This window comes from Equus asinus, chromosome 16 (assembly GCF_041296235.1).
Source record: "Equus asinus isolate D_3611 breed Donkey chromosome 16, EquAss-T2T_v2, whole genome shotgun sequence".
NCBI classification, from domain to species: domain Eukaryota; kingdom Metazoa; phylum Chordata; class Mammalia; order Perissodactyla; family Equidae; genus Equus; species Equus asinus.
Window position 1 is genome coordinate 42,415,904 of NC_091805.1, and position 17,793 is coordinate 42,433,696.

The window sequence follows — 17,793 nt, forward strand, 5'->3', positions numbered from 1 at the left end:
GGAATGCTGGCCAGGGCACCCCTTGAACTCATTTCAGCAGGAAATCCATTGGTTCCAGAGTGTAGATTCCAGATTTGTTGTTTTACAAGGCTAATAAGTATGTAATTATCACATTTGGTGCCCTTCAAAGGAAAGGCAAACACACCACTGAACACCCTTAGAAATGTGAGTGGGACCCACCCCAGAGTTGTGGAAGGAGCTCCCCACCACGTCACAGACGCTTCCACTCCCATCCAGTGTCTGCTCCTGTGTTGGAGGAAGACAGAGAGTGAAGACTGGGCCTGAACTATACAAGGGCCTGGGAGAAAAGCAAGTGAAGAGCGTGGGAGGGCCTCTGCCCAGCCTCCTCTGGAGTCTCCAGGGAAGGAGAGGTGGTGGGATGGGTAATAATAATAGTGCCCACCACTGACAGAACATCTGCAACGTGCCAGGTGAACACCATCTCATTTAATCTTTATAGTTGTAAAGTCAGTGTTAATATTCCCATTTTACAAATGAAGAAACTGAGATTAGTCTGTAGATTCATTACCTAATGATGCAGAACAAATCACCCCAGAACTTAGTGGCTTTGAACAGCAATCATCAGTGACTGTGGGTCAGAGATTCAGGAGCAGCTTGGCTGGGTGGTCTGGTTTGGATCTCTCATGACCCCCAGTCAGATATTGGCTGGGCTACAGTATTCTGAAGGCTTGACTTCGGCTGGAGGCTTGGCTTCCAAGGTGGCTCGCTCCCAGAGTTGGCAGGTTGAGGATGGCACTTGACGAGAGGCCTCAGTTCCTCCCTCTGAGGGACTCTCCACGCGGCTGCTTGCGTGTCCTCAAATCTGGCAGCTGGCCTCCTCCACAGCGACCGATCCAAGAGACCAAGGTGGAAGCTGCAACGCCATTTACGGCCAGGCCTCAGCGCTCACACACAATTACTTCTGCCATATTCTGTGGCCATGCAGGTCAGCCCTACTTTATTGTAGGAGAGGATTCCACAAGTGCGGCTCGTTGGGGCCATCGTGGAGGCTGGTTCATAAAACTGCCCATATCCCACTGCTGCTTAGTGCTGCTGGGACTCAACCTAAGGTGCCTGACCCCAAAGATAAGGCCTCGTGCCAAAAGTTGGGTCAGAGGAGTGGCTGTACTGATAGGTTATGAAGAGGGCCTGAAGGGGCATGACAGGGTGCCTGGCAGGCAAGTGGCAAAGCCACTGGGCAGTGAGAGCCACATTGCCTGTCCTGAGGAAGCCTGGGGAGATCTGGCAGGGGAACAAGGTGTGCCCTGGTTCTCTCTGTATGCTGAGTGTTCAGCTGTCCCAGCAGGCAAGCTCCCAGGGGGCTCCCTCAGTACAGGGGCTGGTCTCGAGGCTCCACGGGGGCTCTTTGTTCATGTAGATGAAGGAAGAAAGGAGACATCTCTTTTCTTGGAGAGGGGTATTGGAATCCCATATTGCACTGCTGTCAGCTCAGCAAGGGGAACCCTGGCCCTAGGCTTGGAACTGAGTGACAAGGAAGGGAGGTGGGACTGAGAGCCCACTATGAACTAGGTCTGAACTAGACACTCTACATTTTAAAATTTCATATGACCCTCTTAGGAGGTAGCTATTATTGTTTCTACTTTACAGATGAGAATACAGAACTCAGAGAAATTAAATTGTCCAAGGTATCAGACACTTCCTAAATGGCAGAACCAGGAGGGCCCCAGGCAGGTGGCCTAGTGAGCTTGCTCTGTCTCCAGCATGCCCTGCTACCTACAGTCTTCTCAGATGGACAAGGGCTGTGCTCTCCCTCCAGCCGTTCGACTGTGCTCAGCAGAGTGGAGGGGCTAAAAACGCACCCCCACTCCAAAGCCTGGGTGGATCCTTCTTACTAGATTTTTTCTCCTGGGGAGACAAGATTGGACACATGAACAATTACCCGCTAATACAAGATGTTTGCTAAGTGTGAGACAGGCTGCCCTTGTTGAGGAATGGACATGAGCAGAAGGGGCTGATGTCGTCTGATGTCACTTCCAGGTGGAGAGGTCAACCACTGAGCAGTCATGAGCATATCAGCACCAGTCCCTGGATCCCCAGCTGCACAGCCTTGGGCAAAGAGCCATTCCCCCTCGGAGATCTCTGAGCTGCAGCCCGGGAAAACGTGAAGGGCCAGCAAAGTGCGGGCAGATGGAGAAGAGGGCAGTTGCTGAATCCAGGTCAAGTGGACAGGGCATGTCCCGGCTCAGGGAGCTTGACTCCTCCAGCAGAGGGCTTTGTGAAAGAGTAGCAGACATGACAACAGACAGGCTGAGCAGGACCAGAATGCAGCATGTGCAAAAAATGGCGCCTACTTTCTTTTAGGCAATGGGGAGCCATTGGAGAGTGCTAGATGCATTTGGAACAGGGCCTGGCCCATAAGTGTTCGGTAAGTGTTAGTATTATTACTATTGTTGTTGTTATTTAGCAGGAGAATGAGAGCTGTGCTTTGGGACAATAATTTTGGTAGCTTGAGCAGGATAATAATAGTAATGATTTTACCTAACATTTACTGAGCACTTACTGTGGACCAAGCTCTTTAAGTGCAATATCTTATTTAATTCTTACCTCCATTTGAGGAAGGTACCATTGTCTCCATTTTACAGATGAGAAAGCTAGGGTGCAGAGAGAGTGACTTGCCCTAGGTAGCCGGGGGACATAGGAGAAGGGGAGACAGCGTGTAAGAGGGTGGTCCAGGCACAAGGTCACTAAGGCCTGAACTGGCGTGTGGCCAAGGGAATGAAGAGGGATGGCTTGAGGGAAGAGGTATTTAGGGGGAAGAAATGACCAGACTTATTGCCAGAGCTGGGGTGGGGGACAGTGTATGGATGATCAGCAGCCCAGAGAGTGGGGGCTGCAGAGACAGGGCAGAGGAGTGTGTCTTCAGGGGACATTTGGAACCTCCGAGTCAGATTTCCATGCAGAAAGGGTCCTTCAGTGAGTACACATTGTCAACTGCAAAGTCGGGGCATCTGCCTAGCCCCAGGCTCCTCTCTGGACTTTGAGAACTTCCTTAAGGGGTGTAGGGAAAGTGCTCCGTGCACTTTCCAGGTTCTGGAATCCTGTGATTGGTGCCCACCTGGTGATAGTACTGGGCATGCCAGGTGCCGAGTGAGGGTGGGCCTGGCTGCTTGCTCTCTTGCCCCTCAGAGAGTGTGGGCCACCCCCAGCCCTGGCTGAGAGGCCTCAGGTGGGATTAGAGGTGCAGAGCCCAGCCTTGGGGTTGCCATGATTCCTGGGAAGCAAGCAGAATGCTTGGAGTGGAGGGAATAGTGGAGAAGACCAGGCCTGTGGCTGTTTGGAGTTGACCTGTGGAGATTATGAAACGCTTGGTCCCTTTAAATGGGTGGGGAGGGCCCAAGCCCTCAGCTGCAGGGAAGGTGGCTGTCTCCACAAAGGTCCCAAACTTTGGGATGGAGATGACAGTGATAATTTTAGAAGCAGCTCCTACTTTTGGGGGCAGGGGCGCTATCCCAGGCTGGGGGATTGGGGTGGGGTGTAGAGGTTGTTAATCTGCTGTGGAGTCTGAGGGTCTGTTGGTGGGGTGTGAACATAGCGTGTGCATGTGTGGAGTATGTGTAGCTGGGTCTCCCTATTTAGGAGAAGCCTCAAAACTCTGCATCTGCTCTGGGGGCCCCTTGCAGCATAAGTAGGCAAGCCCAAGATTTTGCAGGGTCCTCATAGGGGAGGGTATCTGTAACCACACACAGACCCTAGGACATCTGGGGAAAAGCAGTTCTGTAGGCACATTCTCACCAGATCCATTGGACAAAGAGACCGGATATTTTGCTGTTTGATAAACTTCGTAAAACAGTGGAGCTGAGTGATTTTGCTGCTGCCTGAATGGAAGTATTCTAAGAACCCATGCCAAGAAGATAAATAAGGCTGTGGTTCCAGGAGAGGAGCTGAAACAAATGTGCAGGCAGAGGTACATCAAAGTGAAACTAGTTCTCCTGATGACTGGGGATTCTGTGTGTGGTGGTGTGTGTGTGTGTGTGTGTGTTGGGGTAAATGTTTAGCAGACACTAGGCCACATCGAGGGGCCTGGAGATGTACCCTGGGCTCTTGCCAACCCCTCTGAAGGCAGCCGTCTACACAACAGGCCTGCTTGGGATTTAGCTAGGATTAGGCCCAGCCCTGCTTGGTACAAAGGAAAACCAGCATTAGCCACTGTTGGAGATGCAGGCCCTGCAGTCAGCCAGCTGGGGTTAATTCAAACTGGAATATGTGCACTGAGAGGTCAAGAATCCTTCAGTGGGCAGGGTGACCAGCCTCTGTCAGCCTGCTCAAAGATTTATTCTGTACTGATGACAGGGCGTACAAGCCTGAGTGTAAAATCATCAGCCCTCTCATATTTGGTTCCAAACACATCAGGAGGCATGGAGGATATCCAGGGGCATGGAGACAGAGCAGAATGTTAGATCTGATGGGAGCTTAAACATCATCTAGTCCAAAGGTTCTCAAAGTGTGGTCCTCAGGCCAGCAGCTGCAGCATCGAGAAACTTATTAGAAACGCAAATTATTGGCCCTACCCCAGACCTACTGAGTCAGAAACTCTTGGGGTGGGCCCCAGCAGTCTTTGTTTTAACGGGTTTTTTTTTGGATGACACTGATGCAGTATAAAGTTTGAAAACTGCTAATCTAGGCTGTCATCTTCATCTAGAAATGAGGGAACCGAGGCCTGGAGAGGGAACTTTTGCCGAGAGCATATAGCTAATTAGGACACAGCCACTTTCCTCCTCACCCATATGGTCTCAGCTATTTATTTTGCACATAACATGGGAGGATTTTAATAAATTTTTTCTTAGAGGCAATTGTTATGTGTTTATATATTTTCCATTTGTTAATAAGCTATTTAGATCAGCAGTGTCGCTGGGGCCCAAACCGTGGAGTTGTTTGCTATAAAGTTCAGTCCTAGGAAGTGGACTCCCCAGTTCGGCCCCAAGCCCAGGTTCCCCCAGCACCTTCTGCCCCTGTCTATCCCCAGACGTTCTCTCTCTAACTACACCACTAGCCCCATAGGCTCGCTCCTGCGGATGTTTTGGTCAATAAGCCCTCCCTCAATTTGCTGGGCCAAGTCAGGGTGGACGTGGCGGGATTAGTTTCGCCCACTGGCCTTCGCTGCCTTCCTGAGAGGACCTGCCTCTCCTTCCGGCTCTCACAGTGGGCCCAGCGTGTTTCTAATATTGCATCAGTGTTTTCCCCAGCAGAGTAACGCTTTAATGGGGCAGATTTGTTCTCTGTACGGGAAACATGTGGGCCCTTGTCAGATGCCGTGAGAGTGAGTTGCCCTCCACCACGGCCATCTGGTCACCTCTTGGGGCTCCCATCCCTGAACTCAGGAGAAGGGCAATTTCCTAGATCCAGTGGTGTGAGGAGTGAGGGGCCCTCCGAGACTTTTGGGTGAGTAACTCTTCTAAAAGAGCAGAGCCATGAGAGAGAGCATGTTTATTTACATCAGGCTGGATTCCTGGGAAATTCATACAAAAATTCTGTTGTGGTCTGAATTTCCTAGCAAACAGGGAAGGAACCAGTTTGCTTTGTCCAGTGTAAACTGGACTTTACTGAGGGATTTTAAATGGGAGTAGAGTAGGGTAGGAAGGGAGAAACCTTCTCCCTTCCTTCTCCAAAGGCCTGGATGGAGATGGTTGGCAAGAGGGTGGGGGGAGGAAGCCCAGGGCAGGACAGAGTCCTCCTGGCTCCTCTTGTCAGAGAGAGCTTTCCCTGGGATCAAACCTTAATAAATTAAGCCCCTGCCCTCCTGGGAACTTAATTTTCTCTTCCTGAGCTGGAGATTCTTTCCTGAGCCCTGAAATTTCTGAAGCTGGCATTCCTCGCCTTCAGGGAGCTGTGACACCCTGGGATGGTTTGTTTGATTCACCAACATCCTCCTCTGCTTCTCCTGCCCAATCAAGGGTCCATAGCCTGCAGTTAAATAATTAAACTTAATTGAAGTTCATGTCGTTTTGAGCATTTCACAAAGCCCTAGAGATAATTGGAGTTTCCCTGGAGTGTTGCAAAAGTAGGTTTGGAAATCTCAGATCAAGAGAGCGTTGGGCAATGGATGATGGAGACAAAGGAGAAAAAGAGAAAGAGGTGAGAGAGGGGACGAGAGACAGCTTTCTGTTTCCACTGGGTCTCTGGACTCGGCTCAAGGGCTCTGGCCCAGTTAGCAGTGATTCAGTCCAAAAATGGTTGATTCCGTTCTGATGTACCGAGAACAGAGATAGAAAGAGACAGAGCCGAGGAGAGACCCAAAGAGACAGATAGCCTCTCTGGGTCCCCCCACCCACAAGGACAGTCATCCCAGGGGGAGACACTCTCTGTCGGGGAACCTCCTCTCCCCACCTCCGCCCAAACCGGACGAGATTTAAGGGAAGCCCCTCTTTATGAATGCGAAGTCTGCTGATTTGAGTTTGGCCCCCCAAAACTTGCCTCCTGCCCCGGAAGATTTAGTTTATTAAGTGGTCCACACCTGAAAGTAATTGAGTCTCTCAGCGTGGATATGGGGGCTGCAGAGGGAGGACTGAGGCGCGGCGGCGGCTCCCAGTTCCTCTCCGGCTCTGCACCCTGCGCCTCTCGAGCCTGGGTCTCTCCGCCACGCCGCGCCGCGACCGTGCCCCGGCCTCCCGCGCCAGCGTTGCGGAGAGGGCGGCCTGGTGCGCGAGGGCGGGGAAGGAGGGATATGTGGGGCGAGCGGCAACTGCGTGTGGATTCGGGTAGGGGGCTGTGCCCAGCGTCGCCCCGGCACCCCGTGCCGCAGGGCCTGCTGATCCCAGGGCCCGGTGCCCGCGTCCCTCCGCGCATCCTCGACAGCCAGCAGATTGCTGCGCCGGCACACGAGTCCCTTTTAAAAATGGTAATCAGAGAGAGATCGAACTCGATAAAAGCATTCAAAGTTTAATGTCAACATCAAATCTCTATAAAACCAGATCAAAAGGAACAGGCGCTTGGTTCCTTCCCGGATCGCCGGGGGCCTTGGGGCTCGGAGAGCCCCAGGAGTCGAGCCCGCGGCCGCCCGCCCGTTCTTCTCTCCAGCGGCGGCCTCGGACTCTAGCATGTCAGCCCCGGGCCTGAGCAGGGCCTGGGCGCACGCGAGCGGAACGGGCGCAGCGCCCGTGAACTTGGGGCCTGGTAAATTGACAGCAGCCCGCAGGTTGTGCGCCGCGAGGCCAGGCCAGCGGGCAGCCGAGCCGGAGGCCGTGGGCCGCGGAAACGCGCGAGCCTGGAGCCGGGCGCGCAGGACCCGCGACGGACAGACGGCCCCACGGGCGGCCGGACAGGTGGGCGGCTGCCGGCTACTCGGACCCCGTCGCTGCAACTCGCGGCCCGCTCTCGCCCGGGCCGCAGGCGGCGGTGAGTGGCCGGGTGGCGAATTGCCGCATCCCGTCGGCCGTCCGCGCGGAGCCGCGCCGGCTCCCGCGCCTTCCCGGGGCTCCTGCGGCGCGCCCTGTGCGTCTGCTTTCGTTTTCTCCTGAGGTTCTCAGTTCTATTCTCGATAAACATACGTGTGTTGTTTCCCTTTCCGTTCCCGAAAGGATTCGTCTAAGACGAATGACTCAAAATGGAGCTTTCTTCTCGCGGTCACTAACACATTTTGCAGGGCGGAATGAAACTCCTCGGAATTTCCAGTGAGACGTGCGAATTGCTCTCTTTTCTAAATATAAACCTGCAATATAACAGAGCCTTCAAGGTTACGACCATGAGAAATGTGAGTGAAGATAAACCTTCACATCTTGAGCATAAAAATAGAGACTTTATTAGTAGCAAAATTATAGTTTCTTTCTCTCACCCCACGTAAAAAAAATTGTAAATTACAGACGTTCTCTGCGTGGATCAGTTTTATGTGCTGTAGCGTTCCACCCCGCGGGACATAAATTTTCATGTCTGCAGAGCCTCCTCAGAGGTAAAAACCACGTCTCTTTTGTGCGCGCCTGTGTGCTGGCAAGGTTATGTTGCCGCGATGCACAGTTCATGGTGATAGACGTAGGGAGAAGGGTCCCTGGATGGGGCATGCATGGAGGACACTTATGTTTGGACACCAGGGTGAAATACCCAGGACTCGCATTGGTAAACAAACCAGCCAAAGAGGATTTCACCTCATCCATGGTCTGAAATTACAGGAAATTCACAGGGAGGAAAGGGCAGAAAAATTAAAGAGAGGCCCAGGAAAAGAGGGTGTTGCTGTGAAAGAACAAAAGAAGGAAAGAAAGAGAGAACGAGAAAAGAAAGAAAAAAGACAAAATGTAAAGACACAGTGCTGACGCACAAAAGAGATGGAAGTCCACACAAAAAAAGTGGAAATGTCACAATTTCCACAATTTATGAGAGGGCAACCGTAGGGAGAAAAAGAAGAGAGACATAGAACACTGTTAGAAAAAAATATATATATAAAGAGATGGAAGGAGAATGAGTAGGCACAGAAAGATGTACAAGAAGGAAGGCACCGAGAGGGATGGAGAGACAAAGAGCTGGAGCCCAGACTGGGGGTGGGGTGGGGTAGGGAGGAGAAGATAGAAGCCTTGGGAGCTGGGCGCGCCTCCCCAGGGCCTCACTTCTCAGATTTCCCCAGTGCAAGGGAAATCCAGGGAACCCTTTGTGGGCGCCGTTTGTTTGCTGCAGGCCCGGATCTGATGATGCCGTTGATTTGGTTTTTAAACAGTGGGTTTGCAGCCTTCTGGGCTGGGGCAGGAGTCTGCTAGCCATCCTTAAACCTGCAGATTGGATTGAATTTCGGCCACTTTGATGGTCCTGTAATCGTCTCCCAGTTTTCCAATTTCCAACCCCCTCCACCCGCTGGGGGTTGAAAAGGGACTTTAAAGACGCCTTTGATAACGTCTCACGGTTACATATTTCCATAACAATTTTCTTTACCAGATCGTTATGTCTGATGCAGCCCCAGATGTTCTGGGGGAGAAAAAGGGAACCAGTCCCCTGTGTCCCAGCCTGCCAGGCCCTGGAGGCAGACGTGGGGAGGCAAACTCAAGAGCTGAGGGACCCAGGACCCTCCACCTCTCTCCTCCTGCTGCCCTACCCCCAGCTCTTCCTTGGCCACACTTTCTGAATCCTTCTCAGGACCAGGGACCCAACCTCTGCACACAGCTCTGACACTAGTGGGGCTCTAGATGTCTCTTTTCTACCCGAACTTCCCTATCCTGGATCCCTGTCCATGTTCTCTGCTTGGTGACAGTTTGCGGAGCCGATAAACTAGTCCAGCTAATGTCTTAGTAGGTCAAATTGATTCCAGGTGCCCCTGGTGGAGAATTTTAACAGCCTTTCCTCTCTGGAGACACGATGTCCTTAGGAGCATGGGGAGACTTTCCTTCTTCCTCAGACATGTATTGAATATTACTGTGTGAAGGCACCGAGATGGATGCAGAAGTCGATCAAACACGACAGGCTTCTCAAAGAGCGCAGCGTCTGCATTGCTGGGGAAATGAGACATGTATGCAAATAACTTGGGCTGAAGGCTGAGTGGGTGTGAAGAATGCAGGAGAGAGGTGTAATAAAGTGGCTACAGTGTTCAAAGGCAGCAGGATGACTTTGGCTGGGGACATCTGGGAAAGCTTCGTGGAGGAGGTAGTGTCTGTTTCGGGTCCTGGAGGACATGCAGCTTTGGACTGTGTGGTTATGGAGAAGGGTAGGCACTGTGATAGGCTGATGGCGGAGACTTTTGGAGGCAGAGGCATTTTTTGGTGTCCCCTCCCCAAATCAGACCTGGGTAGTTGTTGGACTAAGTTTCTCTTATTCAGTTCATTTCACCCAGCATTTGTTGAAACAGGGCATTAAATAAACTGGGTATGTGCTGGGCACTGGGGCATAGGAACGGAGGAGACAGGTTCCTGCCCTCCTGGGCACTGTTGGTACAGATCATGTTCTACAGAATTCCAGGCGGCTCCTGGGGGCTGCTGAGGCAGTAAAGGGGGTGGCCAAACAGGCAGCAGCCAGCCCCCACCCCTACTGCAGCCATTGCAGTTCCACTTCTTACTTACCCGGGTTCCATATGAAATTTCCTTTGGAAGAAAAGGCTGGGAGTTGGGGGAGGGGGGAATCTCTGCTCTTAAAAAGAAAGGAGGAAAGAAAGTCCCTGGTTCATAGGTGCTTATGCATTATGAAAAATAGCTAAATGAAAAATTACCTACATGAAAGCATGAGGGTGTGTCAGGAACCGAAGACTATGGTTAAGCCATAATCCAACTCTGGACACCTGAGTTTTGATTTTAAAAGATCCCGAGGTCCCTTCTGTGCTTTCCCTGTCTGTCTGTGACCTGTGGGTAGAGCGTGCATCAGGTCCCAGGCTGCCCTTTCCTCTGGCATTGTCTTCCCACATCCTGCTCTTTTCTCCCACTCCCCAGCTGTTCTCAGAAAATTCAAGGGCCCCATCCTGGTGATGCCCTAAGACCATGCCCCAAAGATGGGGCATCCAGTGGGCTGACCTCAGCCACAGTCAGAAATCCCACCCCCTGCTTTTTCTTATATCCCCAGGGTTGCAATATGATAAAATGCCACCAGGGGGCAGGACAGCAATGTGGGGCCCTGCTCTGTGAGGGCCAGGCTTGATTTTGGCATTATCCACAGAAAGTGTGGAGAGCCCAGTCTAAGTCCTGCCCTGCTGGGTGGACCAAGATGAGTGCATACAGCTCTGCCTGTGAGAAGCTTACAGTCCCCTGTGCAGTTCCCTACTCCTTAAGTGGGCGGCGGAGTCTGTTGGAGTTGTAACTGGAAGCCCAGCCTCTTCCAGCACTGCCTCCCTCCCTGCCTAGCCTCCCTCAACGTCCCTGCTGGCTTCTCCAGCTGCAAGGACCAAGGCCAAAAGAGGCTAGGCTTGGTTCTGGCTCCCTGAGATGCCCCAGACACACATAGGGCACATTGACTATTGTGGGCTCACTACAGGTGAGACCCCTGAGGGAACAGGATGCTGGAGCCCGAGGCCAAGACTTCTCAACTAGCGGAGAACAAGCCAGCTCTGGTACTCCCCCCATCTCGGGGACCACCCTCCCCTGACCTAGGCTGGGGTCTGCCCATCAGCCTGCCATGTTTCCCCTTTCCTTCCCCAGCTAGGGATGGTGGGCGCCCGCCTCTGCTGGGTCAGGGAGAATGCAGCTCCAAGACTAGGTGTGCCCTGTGTGCATATGTGTATATTTGCGGAGTGGCGTGGGTGCAGGGCTGTGGGTATTCACAGACTGCCGAGGTGTCCCCACCTCCGCCCTGCCCTCAGTACCTTAACCACTCCATCAAAGACAGGTATTAAGCACCTGTCGTGTTCAGGGTCCTGTGCTGGGCTCAGCAGGAGGTAGAGCCGTGAACTAGACACAGTCCCCACGCTGGAGTGTGGCGAGGTAGACCAAAAAGAGCTTCCTGGAAACACGCGCCAGAGGCACCAGGCGGTGGCTGGCTGGGCAGGCGGCGGAGGGAGTGAGGATTCCCCGGGGCTTTGAAGGTCTCATAATCCACAAGCTCTGGACCACAAAGGGGAGTTTGTTGTTTCATTGCTGGACCCCCGTGCCTGGCAGCAGGCCTGGCACAGAGTGGGCATTTCTTTAATAGTTGTTGAATGAATAAAGCGGCAGTGGGAAGAAGTAAGAAGGCATTCACACAAGGTGCAGGGGTGAGCCTGGGAAGGTGGGCTGGGGCTCTGACGGTCGCCTGGCTAGGACTGCTCCTAGGGTGACCAGCCACCTAGGTTTTAAACCTGGAAGTCCTCTATCCCAGGTAGCCCATCAGTCCAGGGCAAACCTGGATGGTTGGCCACCTAGCTGTTCCTCCCCGGCCCTCCCTTCATCCCTCCCTTTCTCTTTCTCCCCCGCCCAGCAGGGTCCCCTCTCAGGTCTCCTGGGCCCAGCCCTGGCCCCGCAATGACCCGCCAGCCTGACCTCCAGGGCTGCCCACTTCCCTTTCACTCGGCCATTCCTGATAAGGAGACTAGAAACAGGTTTGCCCTTTCACCTCTGCATATCTCGCCACAGAGCCTGTGGTCCCCATATCCTGGGTCACATCCTGCCAGTCCCTGTGCCTCTCCCAGGCTGCAGTCCCCCAGCCCAAGGCTTTAGGTGGGAGAGGACTTGGGGGATGAGGGGGCTGCAAAGGCCCCAGCCCTTGGGGCAGAGGCCTCTCCCCATCCTGGCTGAGGATGGTCCAATCGTCTGCTCCCAGGACACAGAGCTGCTGGATAGGATGGCTGAACTGACCGATTCCTCCCCTGAATCTTGACTGACATTCTTGATGGAATTGGCCGGATGTTTCTCCTTCACAAGAGACACAGCCTCGGGCGAGACAGCTGTGCCTCCCTCAGCCAGCTGCAGCTGGAGGTGCTGAGAGCCCAGGGCCCACACTTCCTACTTTTGGGATAACATCGCTGGGTTTCTCTGGGGTCCCAAGAGGGTCAGCAGGATTTGCATCTGAATATCTTCTGTCCTCATTCCTCCTGAGCTCTGTTCTCTGCCCAGGTCTGTGGACCCCACACGGACACTGTCATCTGACTCGGGTGGGCACTGCTGTGCGTGGACCACCTAATATTCAGAGATCCCTGAGGTCTGGCCTAAGCCAGGCGCTGCTCAAGGCCCTGACTCATGCCTAGACCTGCTCCTTATTTTTGAGGAGTGCACTGTATGGGGACACTATTGTCCAGAACTTCCATCTCCGTGAGTTAGAGGTATGATCAGATGCAGCTGTTATTTAAAGGGCACATCGTAATCTTTGCTGGTTCAGAAGGCATCTCATGATTTTGCGGCCTTTGGGGAGACTGCATTGGTAACAACATCAATTTTGTGGCCTTGAGATGAGGAAAACTGTATATTCAGAGAATTCTCCCCTTTGGTGAAATCCAGTGATGGCAAATACCGAAAGCACCACGGAAGAGGGAAAGTTATCCACGTGCAGCCTGCAAGGGCTGTGAAAGGAAAGGGGGATGTTCCCACCCTTGATCTTGGGGTGGTTCGGGTGATTTTGAGCTTTGTGTATGAATATGATGCTCAGGGCTCTTATTTTCATTTCTGCATCTTTTATAACCATGTTTTTTTCAGATTCTAGTCATGTAAGTCACATCTTCATGATTTTGGCCACATCTGAGTGCCACTTGTATTATTAACATTTTTCTTTTTTTTTTAGATTTTTTTCTTTTCCTTTTTCTCCCCAAAGCCCCCAGGTACATAGTTGTATATTATTCGTTGTGGGTCCTTCCAGTTGTGACATTTTTATGTAACTTACTGTACGCACATGTGTGCACGCACATACACACGCGTGAGTATCTTTTAAAAGGAAATTTTACATCTGTACCGTTAATGGAACACTAGTAGCACTTGTCATAAACAGAGAGTAGCTGTAAAAATAAATAAAATGAAAGCACAGAAATATGATTACATTGTAGCCAGAGTTGCCTATAGAAGCCTTTGAGTCTAAAGTTTGCTTTCTTCCCTTAAACAGGAGTGTTAGCAAGTTTTAGAGGGTGTTAAAGCCCCATTGGCCGCATTTTTAGCAACCAGATGCAGCTGTGATTTAAAGGGCACATTGTGATCAGATAGGAAAGAGAATTGGAGAGGAATGATTTTCTCACTCTCTCTTCAGGGCGCCATCTGAGATCGTCTCAGGTTCTGCCCAGAGCGCTGAGTGCGCCTGCCCGGGAGGAATTTTTCCCTGGCCACTGGCCCAGAGTGTGCCTCTCATCTGGTTCCTGTCCGCACCTGCCCCGAGCTCTCTGCCCTCACACGTCTGGTCCACCGCGCTGTATGCTGCAGCCCACAGGGAGAGGCTTGGCGGAGTTGCTGGAGACAAGGGGTGCTGGTTTTCCATCTCTGGTGTTGCCCAGAATGCTCCAGCTTTGATGAGACAACCCTAGAAAGACTGTTTCCACTTTCCTTAGCAGGGCTACGGGGAATTTTCCAGAAAGATTGTGAGAAAACCCCGAACATGAGATCCAGTAGGGCATTTGAGCTGTACACTTGTGCTGTTGACCGTCCTCAAATGATACGTTCAGCTCTGCCCGCTCCCTTGATCTAGACTTGTGTGTCCAGCTATCCATTTGTCCTCTCAAACTTGACGTGTGCAAACACAGCAGAACTCTTGATGCCCAAGCCTGCTTCTCTCCCAGGTCCCCCAGTTCAGCTCCAAGCGCTGCCACTCCCCCGTGGCTCAGGCCAAAATGCCCCCCTTGCCCTTTTCTTTTCCTCACACACTAGATCCAAACCATCTATCGTCCTACTGGCTCCGCCTTCCAGAAGCCTCTAGAATCCAGTGATTCCCCTCCTCCCTCCTCTGTCACCATCCTGGTCAATGCCCCCCCATCTCTTGCCTGGACAATGCCTTGTAGCTGATCTCCCTGCTCCTCCCTGGTCTCCACAAACCAAAGCCAAGAGTGATCTGCAGAAGATGTAAATTGGGTTGTATCACCCTCAGCTCAGATTCCTCCAATGGCTCCTCATGGCACTCAGGAGAAGCTCCTTCCATGACCTTGGCCCTGTACCTTTCCTTCTTCACATCACACCCTCTGCCCTGGGCTAATCGTGCTCCAGCCACACTGGCTTCTTTCTGCTCCTCTCAGATTCCATCTCACCGCAGGGCCTTTGCCCCTGCCGCTCCCTCTGCCAGGAGCTCTCTCCTGATCCTCGCATGGCTCCTGCCTCCTTCCTTCACTTTATTCAGGTCTCCATGGAAATGGCACCTCCTTGGAGAGGTCTCCTGACGCCCTGACGTGGCACCTCTACCTGCCCCCCTCACTTTCCTCAGCCTTAGTTTTCCTCCTGGCACTTATCACCGTCGATGTTGTTTGTATGAGAAAGTCGTTATTTCTCTTCCACTTTAGAGGGATAGTTTCAGTGGATACACAAATTTAGGTTCAGTTTTCTGCTTTCAACGTTTTAAGTATTTCACTCTACTTCCATCTTCCTCTTATGGCTTCTGAAGACAAGTCAGTTCAACTCTTATCCTTGTTCCTCTAGAGGTAAAGCATTTGCTTCCTTTTGAATTCTTTCAAGATTTGCTCTTTGTCTTGATTTCCTGCAGTTTGGATATGGTATGCCTAGGTGTAGATGTTTTGGTGTTCTCTGTTGACGTTGTGTTACATATTTATTTCCTTGTTTGTTCACTGACTGTCTCCCACATGAGAATGTAAACTCACGAGGACGGGGACTTTGTCTGATTCACTGCTTTATTCCCACTGTCTGGAATAGTTTTGGAAGCTAGTAGCAATCAATAAATATTTGTTGAATAATGAATGAGAAATACAGAGCCTCTAATAAGTTTGTGTAAGAAAGCAATATCATATAATGTAATTCATACTATGAAATGTCATTTTATGTTTTCTTAATTGGAAGTTTAATCTATTTTTATATTTCAATATAAACTTTGCAACTTCGCTTTCTTGAATAATATTAATAACAATGAATACCACTTACTGAGTAATTACTACATACCAAACACTCTTTGATGGGTTTTACATATATTTACTCATTTTGTCCCCACAAGAACTCTTTGAGGTAAGTACAATGATTATCTTCAGTTTAGAGATGAGGAAACTGAAGCACAGAGAGGTTAAGTAATTTCTTCAAAGTCACACAGATAGCGAGAGGTAGAGCTGGAATTTGAATTCATGAAGCATGGCCTCTGAGTCCTGAGCTTCTGTGAGCTTAATGTCCAACTTCTGCCTCTATTTACTTTTTCATTGAGGTGTAACTTATGTGAGCAAAGTGCAGTAGCCCCAGTGTACAGCTCAACGAATTTCTGTATATGTCACACCTGTGCAGCCACCTCCCAGATCTAGAACTGGTACTTGATGAGTGCTCCCCAGGCCTCCTGGTATCCCTTTCAGTCAGTTCCCCCCAAGATAACCCCTGGTCTAACCTCTATCACTAATTGATATTGAGAAGGACTGTCTTTTATTTAATCCTCTATATTTTTTAAAGAAGTGTTAAAATACCTTTCTTTTGTCAGTTATTTAATGTCCTTACTTGGGTAAGTGAAAAGTAAGAACATTAAGTCATAATTTCATGATCTGTTAAAACCAAACTTGAGAACCGCCCAATCAGAGCCCACCCCCCCTTCTCACCCCCACCCTACCCTGCCCTGCTCTGAAGTGCCTTCCTGAGTGTCCTAGACTGAGAGGTGGGCCTTTTGGGGACAATTCTGCATGTTTGTCCTGTGTTAGGCCTGTGGCAGGTATTTCAGACACCCGCGATGGGTGGATGGATTGATCATCTGTGTGGATCATCCATTCCTGCCCTTGAGGAGCTCCTGGAGAGAGGCCTGCCTTTGCCTAGGGGGGAGGCTCGAAGCTGCTGGCTGGTGAGGCCAGATGCCCCAGGCTGCCAGGCTGGTACCATGAACTGTCCATCGCCTTGTGAGGAGCCCTGGCTGGATTCCCACTACCCCTGTCCTGTACACATGCGGGTGCTCACCACCCTCAATCACCCTGCAACCGCATCTCCATCACCACTGTCACTCTGTGGGCAGGCCTGGCTGCCCCTGTGGCTTTCTCCCTGCAGGCCCGGACCCTTCCCACATTTTCAATGGGCCTGCTTCTACCTCTGGCCTTCCTCTTCCTCCTGCCTGGGGCTGAGGCTAGGGTTGGGTGGTCCAGGATCAAAGCCATGGCAGATGTCACAGTCTAGAACTGAGGGCTTTCATCTGTGGGGAGCCGTGTAGTTCAGAGGGGAGAGAGATCCATAGATATTTCTTTGCAAGTGGATTGGGCCCAGCCTCCTGTAAGTATTCCCTTGAGAGCCCAGAGAGTGCTCTGTTGCTCTGGTCATTCCATCGCCAACATGCCCAGCCCTCTCCCTAAGTCTTCGAAATACTCAGGAGCACCTGGGAACCAATGCATGTTTTTATTTTAATAAACACAGCAGAGAAGAGAGAGGCAGCAGGGGAGTGAGAGAGAAAGGAATGGCATACAGGCTGGGTAAGGATGCAGAGCAGGCTGCTTAGGACCTGGTAGGACAGCAGCGGGATGGGGGAAAACACAGGAGGAGGGGGTCATGATCCCTATCCAGGTTAAAGGGGGTAGGAACCCCTCAGTGTCCAGGCATGTGGCCTGGTGAGGGTGGGGCAGCTGTGGCTTTCTTCCTGGGGGGATGCTAAGGGGCAAATTTGTACAACCTTGAGGGTAGGGGTGTGGAGGGGAGTCCTATGACCCTCAGACAGTGCTGACCCTTCCCCTCCATCTTACCCCACGAAGCCAGGCTGGCCACAAGCTGCCAGGTTCCCTGGCCTCCTGGGGAAGCCCAAGAGGGGCAGGACCAGGATGAAGACTCAAGGCCCAGCCCTGCGTGGCTAGAATTCCCCTCAGACCTACAGCTGTCTCCCTTGCTGCAGCCCCGTCTAGTGTCTGCTCAGAACTCACAGACTTCACAATCCCCAGCCTCCCCACTCCTCGGGCCCTTCCGCGAGTGTCAGCAGCAATTTCCTGGCAGGCCTGGTGACAGTAGCCTGAGCTAGCCCAGGGGAAACCCAATGCCATGGTGTCAGCAGCGGGTGTCCCTTGGTGTCTAGGGAATGGGGCTGAGACTGTGCAGAGCTGGGCCGCCTGAGGGGGTGGGAGGGCTGCCATCGCCCCGCCCTCATCGCTCCTCTGTCCCTTCCACGCTGAGTGGAGGCAGTTGTGCTCACTCCCCCTGCACCCAAGGACCCTGCCAAAGCATCTCTTTCCTGCTTCACAACCAGACCAAGGCTGGAAAAAGTCACCCACGCCCTGGGGACAGTGCCTGGGGTGACAGTGCCCTGCTCCAGACAGGCACAAGCTCTCCTCCCCCAGGGGTGTGAGGGCCGTGCTTTAGGAAGGGGCAGAATGGCCCCGGCCCCTCGCCC